Below are 14370 nucleotides of genomic sequence, written 5' to 3'. Positions count from 1 at the left end.
AAAGGTTTTCATTTATTAACCCTATTCACCTTCCGTTCCCATTCAGGATGATAATTAAATACTCGCTTAGCAGCATTTTTCAAAACTTTGTGGGGATAACCTCAAACCTACTGATCATCTGTTCTGCCTGAGTGCAGAATTCTTCCCTAGAGCTACATGCTCTACGTACTCATAACAATTGACTTGTAGGGATACTGTCTTTAATGCTTTTGGGTGATGGCAAAATGTTTTTGCAAGAATTAAATGAAATTAGTGATCATATTAAGTTTGTGCATTATATAGGAGTCAGTGAAGTCAATTTTTTAGAAATCAACAATCGCTGGGATAACAATAGATTTCACACCCGACTATATCGTAAAAATACTGACCGAAATAATATGCTTCATTACCGTAGCCATCACCCAAAAGCATTAAAAGACAGTATCCCTACAAGTCAATTGTTATGAGTACGTAGAGCATGTAGCTCTAGGGAAGAAGCCTGCACTCAGGCAGAACAGATGATCAGTAGGTTTGAGGTTATCCCCACAAAGTTTTGAAAAATGCTGCTAAGCGAGTATTTAATTATCATCCTGAATGGGAACGGAAGGTGAATAGGGTTAATAAATGTAAACCTTTAACGAGTGTTTTACCTTTCACCAGAGCATCTAATGATATTATAAACATCATTGGTCGATATTGGCCCATGTTAAATATTCATCCTGCATTTAAGGTCACACCCCAGTTTGCTTTTTCTAGGGGTATGAATCTAGGTGAACAATTGGCTAAGAAAAGATGTAACCGTGATAGTTCAGTGGGAAATAGTGGCCACCATAGATGCAATCAATGTACATATTGTCAGTATGCTATGGAAGTCACTCAAATTCCTCATTCTGAGAAAATACATTATCTTTATGAAAACACAAATTGCAATACTATAAATTGTATATATGGGGTGATTTGCCCTTGTGGTTTGTGGTATATTGGCTTGACTTCTGGGAGGATTAAATTGCGTATTTCACAGCATTTAAGTAACATACGTACAGCTCGTTTGGAAGCTCCTATTGTAGCCCACTGGTTGGAAATGCAACACAATTTAGAGGAATTTCGATTTGTTGTCCTTGATTGTGTTAAGTTAGAGAGGGGTGGTAATATGCCTCAGGCACTACTTAGGAAGGAGCAACGTTATATATTTCAATGGAACATGGTAGCTCCAGCTGGACTCAATAAAGAGATTGAGTGGTTAAACCTCTAGAGTATTTAACCTCTGTGTTAGCTGGTAACCATCTATGCGTTTGGGAGAGCAGTTCTAGCTCACCACCACATTGCTGGTATTTGTCTACCCCACCACCTGGATGAGCCAGTAAGTGTATTTATGATAACATGTTAATGTTTAATTTTGAGAGTTTTTAACAATGATACATATTAAGTAGAATTATAGTTAACCCACTGTTATTGTGTTTAGAATTCAAGACCCCTGATGACGCTTTTATAGCGAAACATGAGCATGTTGGGTCCTGGTCGTATGGTGGAATACTATAAGAACAGGAGAGATTGAAACTCTAATACAAATGTAACAACATTTTCAAAAAATATATATATCTGGAACATATGATACTGCTAATAGTGAAAATGGACAGTTTTGGATGTTGCTGATTGACATCATCAATGGTTGTTCAAGATTTATCACTAACGTTACAACGGTTTGTTGGAAAAAAGGACAGAATTATTTTACAAGTTGGTGATTCAATGAGTCTGATTTGAAGCAAGGCTGAAGCTTGTGGGAGACTCTGGAGCAGTGGATTAACACATGACTAAAGAGCTATGATCACACATTGATGTAAAAGATTGCCAGATATATGCTATTTGAATGTGTATTGAAAGAGTATTGTGGAGAATTGTTTGGTTTTAAATGTATTGGTGTATGGATTGGTTAATAACTATGGGTTAAGGGAATGGATTTTATTTTAGGATAATTGTATTGATCTATTAATAAAGAAATATATTTTAAAATGTTAAACAGTTACTAATAAATAATTCTGGAGGCATGCATTTGACACACTCATATACCTTCCATATTCAAAAGATACTCCTGTGGACAGCATGCTGCCAACTCACCTAACTTTCTGCCCGTTTTATATCACCTAAATGTGCACATGTATTTATGGCCTCAAAACAACTCTGTGCTGAAAATCAATCCAGCAGGTACCTCTATGTTTGAAAATTGGATTGTGTTGTGTGGACTGATGTGAGTTTGCAGTTAGGTGTTCTAATGCAAATTTAGCCCAGTGGATTTAGTATTTGAGAAACATGCAATTCCATATGTGTAGGGGACAAGGGGAGGCAGTGACACCTCCCCAAATCTTTAGGTGCTGGTCCTGAATTGCTTCCCCTCATCCTATCACAGATATGACTCCCTAATTCTTGCTCTCCCAAAGTAGGGAAACTACACCAATGATATAATTCAATCACACTTCCAGGCAGATGACAAGACTATATCTTTCTTTCACCGCTCCATCCACATTTCTAGGCATCTCACAATAGAAACACACATAATAAGACAAACATAACAAAAACAATGGATATCGGATCTCCTGCGCAGATGACAATAAATCTATATTAATCATTGGAAAGCTTTCTTAATCGTTTAATTTGTATTGGTTTCAAAATATATCTACAAGCATCCACTTGGGCAGCAAACAATCATCATTGGTAGAGAAGCAATAAAACAAGGAAACCATAATTAATAAGAAATAATCACAAACTTCTAGCAAATAACATTAGACCACAAAAAAGGCCAGGGGTGGGGGAAGAGAAGAAAAAAAGGTGGAGCAAATAAAACAAGAGGAAAATTGCTTCTTAAGGAAAAAAAGCATTAGCAAGATGACCTAATGGATTACTAACTACATTCTGCACACAGAAGACAGAAAAAAAAAAAACAAGTGAGTCATCCTAGTGAGAGTTTCTGCAAATTAAAAAAAAGAACAAAATTGTAATGGGACAAAGAAAATATATTTTATACCCAAATACTTAATTAAATATTTGCAAAGGAAACACAGCATAAAGATTCTCGACTCATGGCAAGGAACACTTTTCTCCTGAGTAACCGTGCAACATCAGGAAAAATCCATATTCTCTGGCCATAAAATAAACCTTGCACGTTACGAAAGTATAAACATATGGCCATATTCAAATCTTGCTCAAATACAAACTGTACAGACCAGGTCTGAGACTTGCTCTTGCAAAGAATCCAAAATAGCTGATATATCCAAAGCTGACTGATGATTTTTCCACAAAAAAACCTTAGTCGGCAAACAAAATACCCTATTTATCTACTGTAGCTGCATTTAAGTTTTGAAAGGGCAGCTATAATAAAATGAGAATAATGGTAAACAAGAAGCTAAACGAATCGGCTGCAAAGGTTAGGATTCTGAATAAGGCGTGGACATTATTCAAAAATACCATCTTGGAAGCCTAGACCAGATGCATGCCACGTATTTGCAAAGGTGAAGTGAAAGAGACTATAACAGCAAAAAGAATGTCCCTCAAATAATGGAAAAAGGACTGAAATTAAGAAAATAAGAAGCAACATAAGCACTGGCAAGTCAGACGCAAAGCATTAATGAAGAAGGGTAAAAGAGAATATGAAGAGAAACTTGCTACACAGGTTAAAACTCACATTAACAACTTTTTCAGGTACATTAGACGCAAAATGCCTGGAGGGAATCTGTGGGACTATTAGATCACAAAGGAGCAAAAGGGGCACTCAGGGAGGACAAGGCCATAGTGGAGAAACAGAATGAATTCTTTGCTTTGGTCTTTACAGAAGAAAATGTAAGACATCTGTCTGCACTGGAAATGGGTTTCAAGGGTGATGATGCAGAGGAACTGAAAGAAATCTTGGTGAACCTGGAAGATGTACTGAGCCAAATCGACAAATTAAAGAGTAGTAAATCATCTGGCCCGGACGGCATACATCCAAGGCTACTCAAAGAATTCAAGCATGAAATTGCTGATCTGATGTTAGTAATATGTAATCTGTTGTTAAAATCATCCATAGTATCTGAAGATTGGAGGGTGGCCAATGTGACAGCAATTTTTAACAAAAGGTTCCAAGTGTACTAGGCTGCGTTTGGTTGCTATTCTTATACAAAAAAAAAAACAGGCTAAGTTAGAAGAAGAAAAGGAATCTTTATTCTCACTAGCAACAGCACAAGAAATATTATTGCTTCTTCACATTAGTAGTTTTAAAGAACAGAGTCTAACAATAGGAAAGAAGAGAAAGAAAGAAAGAAAGGAAGAAAGAATGAAAGAAAGAAAGATTCTTAACTATAAATAATTAGTTTTTTACGAGGGGGAGAGAGTACCCCCCCTTCAGCAAAAAATAGGCCATGGGAGGGTATGAAACTCTCTTTCCAGTATGGCTAGTTTTCAGTTTCTTTGTCTGCAGGGTTGCCAGGTGGAAAATTTTTTTCCCACCCAAACCAGCCTAAATCCAGCCCAAAACCCGCCCAAACTCAAACCCCGCCCCTGACACCCCCACCCCCGTGTCATCACCCCCGCCATCATCAACCCCGCCCCTGCCGTCATCGGCCCCGCCTCCCCCATCATCGGCCCCCGCCTCCCCCGTCATCGGCCCCGCCCAGAACATCACTAACCCCGCCCCCCGCGGCTGAAAAACCCGCCTAAAAACCGCCCAAAATACAAAAAAGAAGCCCAAAAAACCGCAACCCGCCGCGGGCAAAAATTTCCCGCGGCGGGTCGCGGAAAACCACCCAATTGGGCGGTAAAACCGCCCACCTGGCAACACTGTTTGTCTGCAGCATGCTTTTATAGGCCTGTGGTGAGCATCCACTTCTCCTCTACCCAGGACCAATCATAGGTGCTGCATATGTGCTGGAGACTTGTAATTGGGTGTTTCATATGTGCTGGAGGCTTGCAGTTGGTGTCCTTGCCACACCTCTTCTCAATAAATTACATATGTAACAAGTTATACCAGGTAGCTGAGTTGCCATAGCAACGGGAGGCCCCATCAGAGTCTGTGACCAGCCACAAATTCCTGCATGTGATGGCTGACAGTAAAGACTAACAGCCCCATACAGAAAAGAAAGATGGGGGGGGGGGGGGGGGTGGAAAATAGTGTAGCATACCTGAAGTAGAACATTATAGATAAAAATTTATAGACACAGGGGTTATCTGAGAAATTACAGACCGGTAAGCTTGATATCAGTGCCAAGCAAAATAGTGGAAACTATAATAAAAAATAAAATTATGGAATACATAGACAAACATAGTTTAATGGAACTGAGTCAGCATTGGTTCAGCCAAGGGAAATCTTACCTCACCAATTTGCTTCATTTCTTTGAAGGTGTGAATAAACATGTGGGGTTGATGTAGTGTATCTAGTTTTTCAGAAAGCTTTTGATAAAGCGCCTCATGAGAGACTCCTGAGAAAATTGAAGAGTCATGGGATAGGAGGCAGTGTTCTGGTGTGGATTAGGAATTGGTTACTGGACAGAAAACAGAGGGTAGGGTTAAATGGTCATTTCTGTCAATGGAGAAGGGTGGACAGTGGAGTGCCGCAGGGATCAGTACTGGGATGGTACTATTTAATATATTTACAAATGACAATGGAAATTGGAACGATGAGTGAGGTGATTACATTTGCAGATAAAACAAAACTATTCAAGGTTGTTAAAACACGTGCGGACTGTGAAATATTGCAGGAAGACCTTAGGAAATTGGAAGACTGGGCATACAAATGGCAGATAAAATTTAATGTGGACAAATGCAAGTTGATGCACATTGAAAAGAATAATCCAAATTATAGTTAACTGATGCTAGGGTCCACCTTGGGGGTCAGCAACCAAGAAAAAGATCTAGGTGTTATTGTAGATAATACACTGAAATCTTCTGCTTAATGTGCAGTGGCAGCCAAAAAAGCAAACAGGATGCTAGGAATTATTAGGAAAGGGATGGTGAATAAGACCAAAAATACTATAATGCCTCTATATCGCTCATGTCTCTCTATGGTGCGACTTCGCCTTGAGTATTGGGTTCAGTTCTGGTCCCTGTATCTCAAAGAAGATATAGCAGAGTTAGAAAAGGTTCAAAGAAGAGCGACTAAAATGATACAGGGGATGGAACTCCTCTCATATGAGGAAAGGCTAAAGAGGTTGGAGCTCCTCAACTTGGAAAAGAGATAGATGAGGGGAGATATGATTGAGGTCTACAAAATCCTGAGTGGTGTAGAATGAGTAGATGTAAATCGATTTTTTACTCATTCCAAAAGTACAAAGACTAGGGGGACACTCAAGGAAGTTACATGGAAATATTTTTAAAACAAATAGGAGAAAATATTTTTTTCACTCAATGAAAGTTAAGCTCTGGAACTCTTTGCTGGAGAATGTAATAATAGCAGTTAGCGTATCTGGGTTTAAAAAAGGTTTGGAGAAGTTCCTGGTTGAAATGTCCATAGTCTGCTATTGAGACAGACATGAGGAAGCAACTGCTTGCCCTGGGATTGGTAGCATGGAATGTTGCCACGATTTGGGTTTCTGCCAGATACTTGTGCCCTGGCTTGGCCACTTTTGGAAACAGGCTACTGGGCTAGATGGATCATTGGTTTGACCCAGTTTGGCCACTCTTATGTTCTTCTATACTGGGGAAGTAGAATCCTGTGGCAAAGATAAAACCTCATATAGGTATTTTTTAAAAGTGCCCAAGGGTTGTGATCCCAAAACTTTTGGAAAGTTAAGCAAATGGAGATTCAAATGTCTAAATTGATTTTCATACTGCTCCAACTTTCAATGCATTAACATTTTATCTTTAACCAATGATTTCACAACCACAGTATTATCCTTTAAAGGAATTGGTGATCAGTCACCTAAGTCTCAAACTTCTGGACCAGAGAACCACATGATAATTTAAGAAAAGAAATATGAAAAAAGCAATTAGCAATGGAAGACTCCAGTTTGATAAGAAGACCCCATATAGCACCAAGAATTACCTCTCCTGTGCTTTGAACTGCCTCAGTCTTCGATGGTTCCTCAGCTGTCACCCCCAATGGATTATTGAGGATCCCAGCTGCAGAGGCTAATGGCATATATGGCCTGTCCATTGAGGAACCCCACACAGCTCCCTCTGTAGAGGGCTGTGGTTCTTCCTGGCTCAAGGAGGGGCTCAGACACCCAGCTAAGCCAAATCCAACAGCTCCTAATGAAGCATGAGGAACTCCAGAGAGACCAGGTACTACCACTGTGCATGCTGGTGTCAAGTGCTTCTGAGGGCTAAGGGAAACCTCGCCGCCAAACAAGTCAGCACTTCCACTGTACCACCTGCAGCAGGGGCCTGGGTGATGCTTAAACCCCCATTGAGAGGCTGAGTCAAATATCCCACAGTCTTTGGTTGAGACACTGCCAATCCTGGAGGCTTCGAGCCTAATTGAAAAGGGGCTCTCACCTTCTCCTTGCACTTATAAGGCATCAGGTAATCAAGAAACAAAACAGCAAGGCAAAAAGATTAAGCAGGTCCAACTTCATGATCGCCAGGCTAAGTCAAATATCCTACAATCTTTGGTTGAGACACCGCCGGTTCGGGAGGCTTCGAGCCCGATTGAAAAGGGGCTCTTTCACCTTCCCTTTCTGCTTGTGAGGCATCAAGTAAGCAAGAAACAAAACAGCAAGGCAAAAAGATTAAGCAGGTCCAACTTCATGATCGCAGAAGACTCGGCTTGCCACCATCTTGACTCCTCCCCCTGGCAATCATTTGAAAGCTTTCTTAAACAAATGAGCTTTGAGATGTTTTCAGAACCGGAAAGAGTTAGTCATACTATGTAGTTCAAATGAAAGTAAATTCCACAATACAGAGCCACAAAAAAATTTATGAATTATACTCATCCAACCTGACATGATGAAGAAATGGCCCAGCATATGCCAAAAACACCCACCCACACTACTGCAGGCCACTTTTTACTGCGGCTTAGTAAAAGGACCCCTGAATGAGCCCTGTGTATATAGATGTATTGGTGCCTAATTTTTGGCATTTGGGCACACAAATGACAGTATTCTATAACATTGTGCTTAACTTCAAGGAATGCCCCCTGATCTGCCCATACTCCTCCCATGGCTACACCCTTTTTGAATTGCATGCTATAAAATTTAGGCATGGATGTTATAGAATAACACCTAAGGCAGATGGTTGCACAAATCCAAATTGTTGACATTTAATGTCAGTTACTGATCGTTGATGCCTCCTTAACTCACTAATTTACACGTGCATCTGCCCTAGGCATCCAACTTTGGGCAATCCAGGGGATAGAGAAAAGTTCTAGTGATGGGAAAGTAAAACTGTAAATCATCTGCCTGAAGTCTATAGTGTACTCCTAAACAGGATAGAAGTTTACCAATTGTAGACCATTCTAGTGGGTATCATAGCAGGACTCAAACCCAGAAGCCTCATGAAAGGCTACAGAGGAAATTGGAGGGTCATGGGATAGGAGGGAATGTCCTATTGTGGATTAAAAACTGGTTGAAGGATAGGAAACAGAGTGGGGTTAAATGGGCAGTATTCACAATGGAGAAGGGTAGTTAGTGGGGTTCCTCAGGGGTCTGTGCTAGGACCACTGCTTTTTAATATATTTATAAATGATTAAGAGATGGGAGTAACTAGCGAGGTAATTAAATTTGCTGATGACACAAAGTTATTCAAAGTCGTTAACTCGCGACAGGATTGTGAAAAATTACAGAAGGACCTTACGAGACTGGGAGACTGGGCAGCTAAATGGCAGATGACGTTTACTGTGAGCAAGTGCAAAGTGATGCATGTGGGAAAAAAGAACCCAAATTATAGCAACGTCATGCAAGGTTCCACGTTAGAAGTTACGGACCAAGAAAGGGATCTGGGTGTCGTCTTGATAATACACTGAAACCTTCTGCTTAGTGTGCTGCTGCGGCTAGGAAAGCGAATAGAATGTTGGGTATTATTAGGAAAGGTATGGAAAACAGGTGTGAGGATGCTATAATGCCGTTGTATCGCTCCATGGTGCGACCACACCTTGAGTATTGTGTTCAATTCTGGTCGCCGCATCTCAAGAAAGATATAGTAGAATTGGAAAAGGTGCAGCGAAGGGCGACTAAAATGATAGCGGGGTTGGGACGACTTCCCTATGAAGAAAGACTAAGGAGGCTAGGGCTTTTCAGCTTGGAGAAGAGATGGCTGAGGGGAGACATGATAGAGGTATATAAAATAATGAGTGGAGTGGAACAGGTGGATGTGAGGCGTCTGTTCACGCTTTCCAAAAATACTAGGACTAGGGGGCATGCGATTAAACTACAGTGTAGTAAATTTAAAACAAATCGGAGAAAATGTTTCTTCACCCAACGCATAATTAAACTCTGGAATTTGTTGCCAGAGAACGTGGTGAAGGCGGTTAGCTTAGCAGAGTTTAAAAAGGGGTTAGACGGTTTCCTAAAGGACAAGTCCATAAACCACTACTAAATGGACTTGGGAAAAATCCACAATTCCAGGAATAACATGTATAGAATGTTTGTACATTTGGGAAGCTCGCCAGGTGCCCTTGGGCTGGATTGGCCGCTGTCGTGGACAGGATGCTGGGCTCGATGGACCCTTGGTCTTTTCCCAGTGTGGCATTACTTATGTACTTATTCTCCAAACTTCTTCTTCTGTGCTCGGAACTCTAGACCACACTTCCTCGTGATAAAGAAAGCTCCGAATATAAACAGCAGACTTGCAAATTGTGCAACAAACTCTGACATAGTGCAATATTTGCTTTGCATGACAGCCTTTAAGAGGAAATGCCTCATGGGGAAAAACTTTAAATCATGTTATTTGCACTTATTTGCATTTTCTTTAAATCATTTTTAAAGATCTTGGTCACGTTTGTACTTCATCAAAGGTACTTCTACAAAAAAAAAAACAACAAATATTTTACAGACAGGTTAATTTTTGAAAACTTTGCATTTTGCCAAAGTAGTGAAGATTACATCCTGCTTAATTCTTTCCTGTTTCATGCTCTTTCCAACTCATTAATGCTGTACAAAATTTACACATATGGAGCTGAAAATATGTCTCTATATCTGGGAGCAAAAGAACTCTCCAACAGTTTAACAGAACAGGACTAAATTTAGTGTGGGGGGAAAGTTAGTGAAAACTCACTTCCAGTTTGAAAATCTGCCAGATCAAACTGGGAATTCTAGAGAAATAAACTTCCCACAAATTGTCCAATTCATTTCTATGAAAGAAGCAGTTTCAGTTTCTGCAGCATAGAAACTGATAGTGAAACATAGCAGTTTAGGAATTGCTCTTTTCAAACCAGCTTTCCCTTCTGTTCTCCTGGTCAGACAAACACAGCTAACACATACATAGACACTTATACACATGCACAAATACACACACACACAAAGTCATACTCAATTAAAGAAAAAGTATACACACACAAATACATAAAGAAAACACACAGGTACAGATACACGCTGTTAGAGATATGCACAGACACACACAAAAAAGCAAAACACACAGACATCTGCACACCAAAGAACTGGAAATAGGTCTATGCGACGTGGAGGGGCATAATTGAAAGAGACATCCTCGTTTCAATTTGGATGTCCTCGCAAAACGTCCCCATCCAGGGGCAGGGAAACCTGTATTTTTGAAAAAAGATGGACGTCCATCTTTCGTTTCGATAATACGGTCAGGGACGCCCAAATTCTGAAATTTGGTCTTCCTTAGAGATGGTCATCCCTAGACTTGGTTGTTTCTGATTTTCGGTGATAATGGAAACCAAGAACGTCCATCTCAGAAATGACCAAATGCAAGCTATTTGGTCGTGGGAGGAGCCAACATTTGTAGTGCACTGGTCCCCCTGACATGCCAGGAAACCAACTGAGCACCCTAGGGGGCACTGCAGTGGACTTCATAAATTGCTCCCAGGTACATAGCTGGTACGTACGACTGGCAGTTCTATAAAAATGATTTATAGTAGTAGTAGTGGGCTGAGCCCCCTCAAAACCCCCTAAAACCCACTACCCCCAACTGTACACCATTACCATCAGTGGCGTACCAAGGGGGGGGGGGCGGTCCGCCCCGGGTGCACGCCACTGGGGGGGTGCCGCTCGCCGGTCAGCGTCATTGGTTTCCATGCTCCCTCTGCCCCGGAACAGGAAGTAACCTGTTCCGGGGCAGAGGGAGCATGGAAACCAACGACGCTGACCGGCGCGCGGCACCCCCCCAGTGGCGTGCACCCAGGGGGGGGTTCTTTCACCCGGGTGGGGGTGTCCCTTCACCGGGGGTGGGGCGCACTACACCCGGGGGGCAGGGCGCATCAGCGATCCGCCCCGGGTGTCAGCGCCCCTCGGAACGCCACTGATTACCATAGCCCTTATGGGTGAAGGGGCATAGGCGCCCTGTATAAGAGGCTTGGGGAGGCTAAGCCTCCCCAGCCCCAACTGCAATCTTTCCTGGACCCCACTGCCCCTCCTATCCTGTCTTATCCCATCTCTTTCTCCCCCTTTCATTCACCCACCTTTCAGCACAATATCTCTCCTGCTTGGTCTGAGCGAATAAACATGCATGGCAGAGGCGCGGGACCATGGCTCTCTGCCTGCCGCTACTGCTTCCTGTGCCGACCCGGAAGTTAACCTCAGAGGAGGCAAGAATGGCACAGGAAGCAGTAGCGGCAGGCAGAGAGCCATGGTCCCGCGCCTCTGCCATGCATGTTTATTCGCGCAGACCAAGCAAAGTGTAACGGGAAAGATATTGTGCTGAAAGGTGGGTGGATGAAAGGTGCAGAAAGAGATGGGATGGGATAAGTGCAATGGGAGGGATGTTTATTAGCGCGGACCACGTGAGGTGCAATGGAGATACTGGATGGGGAAGATGGGTACAAGAGAGGAAATGCTAGCTAGCGGTGGTGGGGGGGGAGGAGAGAGAGACAAATTAAAAGAGGATGTTGGCTAGCAGGGGGGAGAGAGAGAAAGACAAGAGAGGAATTGCTGGTTGGCAGGGGGGAGAGACAAAAGAGGAGAGCCTGGATGGTTGTAGGGGAAGGGAGATAGAGAAGATGCTGGATTGCAGGAGTAAAGAGAGAAGATGCTGGATGGAAGGGGAGAGAGGAAAGAGTTAGTGGAAGACTGGGGAGTAAGTGGAAGAAGAATGGGAGGGCCAGAGTAGGGGAAAGAAATGGAAAGCTGTATGTAGACGCAGTAAAAAAAAATGGGAGATTAAAGTCTGGATAACATGAATGAAATCAGAATGGACAGGCGGTTAGCTTGACGGAGTTTAAAAAGGGGTTAGATAGATTCCTAAAGGACAAGTCCATAGACCGCTATTAAATGGACTTGGAAAAATTCCGCATTTTTAGGTATAACTTGTCTGGAATGTTTTTATGTTTGGGGAGCGTGCCAGGTGCCCTTGACCTGGATTGGCCACTGTCGGTGACAGGATGCTGGGCTAGATGGACCTTTGGTCTTTCCCAGTATGGCACTACTTATGTAAAAAAATGGAAGAAAGCTGAAAGGAACAGATCAGTGCTGGAGTTGGATGTAGTGGAGGAGGTGAAGAAGACAGAAGAGAAAAAAGGAGACCCTTAGAAAGAGTTAAAAGAAGACAGGAAAGCAGGAACCAGAGCCTGGGGCCAACACATTAAAAAAAAAAAAATTAAGTGACCAGACGGCAAAGGTAAAAAAAAAAAAAGTTTTACTTTTAATTTAGGATGAAATAATTTGGTGGCTGTGTTAGTCCATTTAAAAAGTTAATAAACGTAAATAAAAGACAAAAAGGAAAATAAAGTGACATCTTTTTATTGAACTAAATACATTTTTTTTACTAACTTTCAGAGACCAAAACCTCTTTTAGATCTAGACATTATATTGCTGTTAAAAGTATGCTTGTCCTAAATTAAGCAAGGATGTTTTTTGGCTTTTGAAAACTAGTTAAAAACTGTATAAGTTAGTAAAAAAAAAAAAGTATTATCTTATTTTCTGTTTTCATTTTGTTATGCAGCAATTGGACTATGACAGTTTTTGAAATTTACATTTGCTCTTTTTATATTTGCATAGTACAGAGGGACATGTGTCACTGTTCCTATTTTTCTGGTGTTGCACCATATGCAGAATGTAGCTTCTTGGGGGTTCAGTGTAATTTTTGTCTACATATTTCTGTTTTTAGTTTGTGGTTACTTATTCTATACTTGAGGGTCTACCTGTGTTTGAAAAAGGCTGGGTATTCTGTTAGTACTGATTCTGTGTAGGATTGATCTGTACTAATCCAGCTTTTTTAGTTTTCCATTAGGTGTATTAATGTTCTACTGCCTACTGTAATCCTTATGATATGTCATCCTATATAATAATTCTCACCTCCAACGTTCTAATCTTGCTGCCTCAGACCGTGACTCCTTTGGAGTTGGTCTGCTAGGCTCCATAGATCGCTGACGTCACTGGACCCATTATGACACGCAACCAATGGATGCACAGGAAAACGCTGGCGGGGAGGAGGAACAGAAAAAGAGAAATGTAAAGAAAAAACAGCCAGCCAGCCGCAGATATTATTATAACAACAACCGTGCTCCCGCTGCTTTCGTCCTTCAACACCAATCTCTACTGTGCCGAGAAAAGAGGCCGAATCACGAAGACAGGATTTTTTGTTGCCACATGCGCTGCTCTGAAGCCTTTTCCCAGCACCAACATCAAGTTGTCTGTGAGCCCCGCCACTGCTTGCACTGGATGTGGGCTGCAACTCATGGGTAAGCTATAAGAAGGGTTAGATTGAGAACAGCAGGGGACGGGGTGAGACCAGGTTTATTAACCCTCCTTGGGTGAGCCTATCTAGCCCATTGTAAGGGTTGAAGCCAGTAGGTGGAGTTTGCCAGCGTTGCAGCCATTCTCCTTCACCCAAAACAATAGCATAAAGTTATTATGAATAACGGACTGTCTCTATGCGTGGTCCATCTGTAAAAAGGGGGAGGGGAGGGTCGCTGGGCATGGGAGGGGGCAGGGGAGAAGGAGGGGGAGGGGTCTAGGGACCTGATAGGGGGGATGGGGTCCAGAGACCAGAGAGGTGGGGGTGGAAGGGGATCCTCAGACCACAAAGGGGGGGAGGGGGGCCCTGAGAGAGGGGGTGGGGGCACTCACTCACTGTCTCTCACATACACTCTCTCTGACACACTTCTGTCTGTCACACTCTATCTCTCTGTCACATGCACACAGCCTCTATCTCTGTCTCACACACACTCTCACATACACAGACACTCTGTCTCTCACACACTCTCTCTCTCACACAAACACACACACACTCCATCTCTCTGTCTCTCTCTCTCTCATTCTCTCTCTGACACACACACCATCTCTCACACACACTCTCTCTCTCTCTCAAACATAC

The sequence above is a fragment of the Microcaecilia unicolor genome, chromosome 10 (genome assembly GCF_901765095.1).
Source record: "Microcaecilia unicolor chromosome 10, aMicUni1.1, whole genome shotgun sequence".
In the NCBI taxonomy this organism is placed as follows: Eukaryota; Metazoa; Chordata; class Amphibia; order Gymnophiona; family Siphonopidae; genus Microcaecilia; species Microcaecilia unicolor.
The sequence above is the reverse complement of the archived record's forward strand: the minus strand, read 5'-3'. Positions refer to the sequence as shown.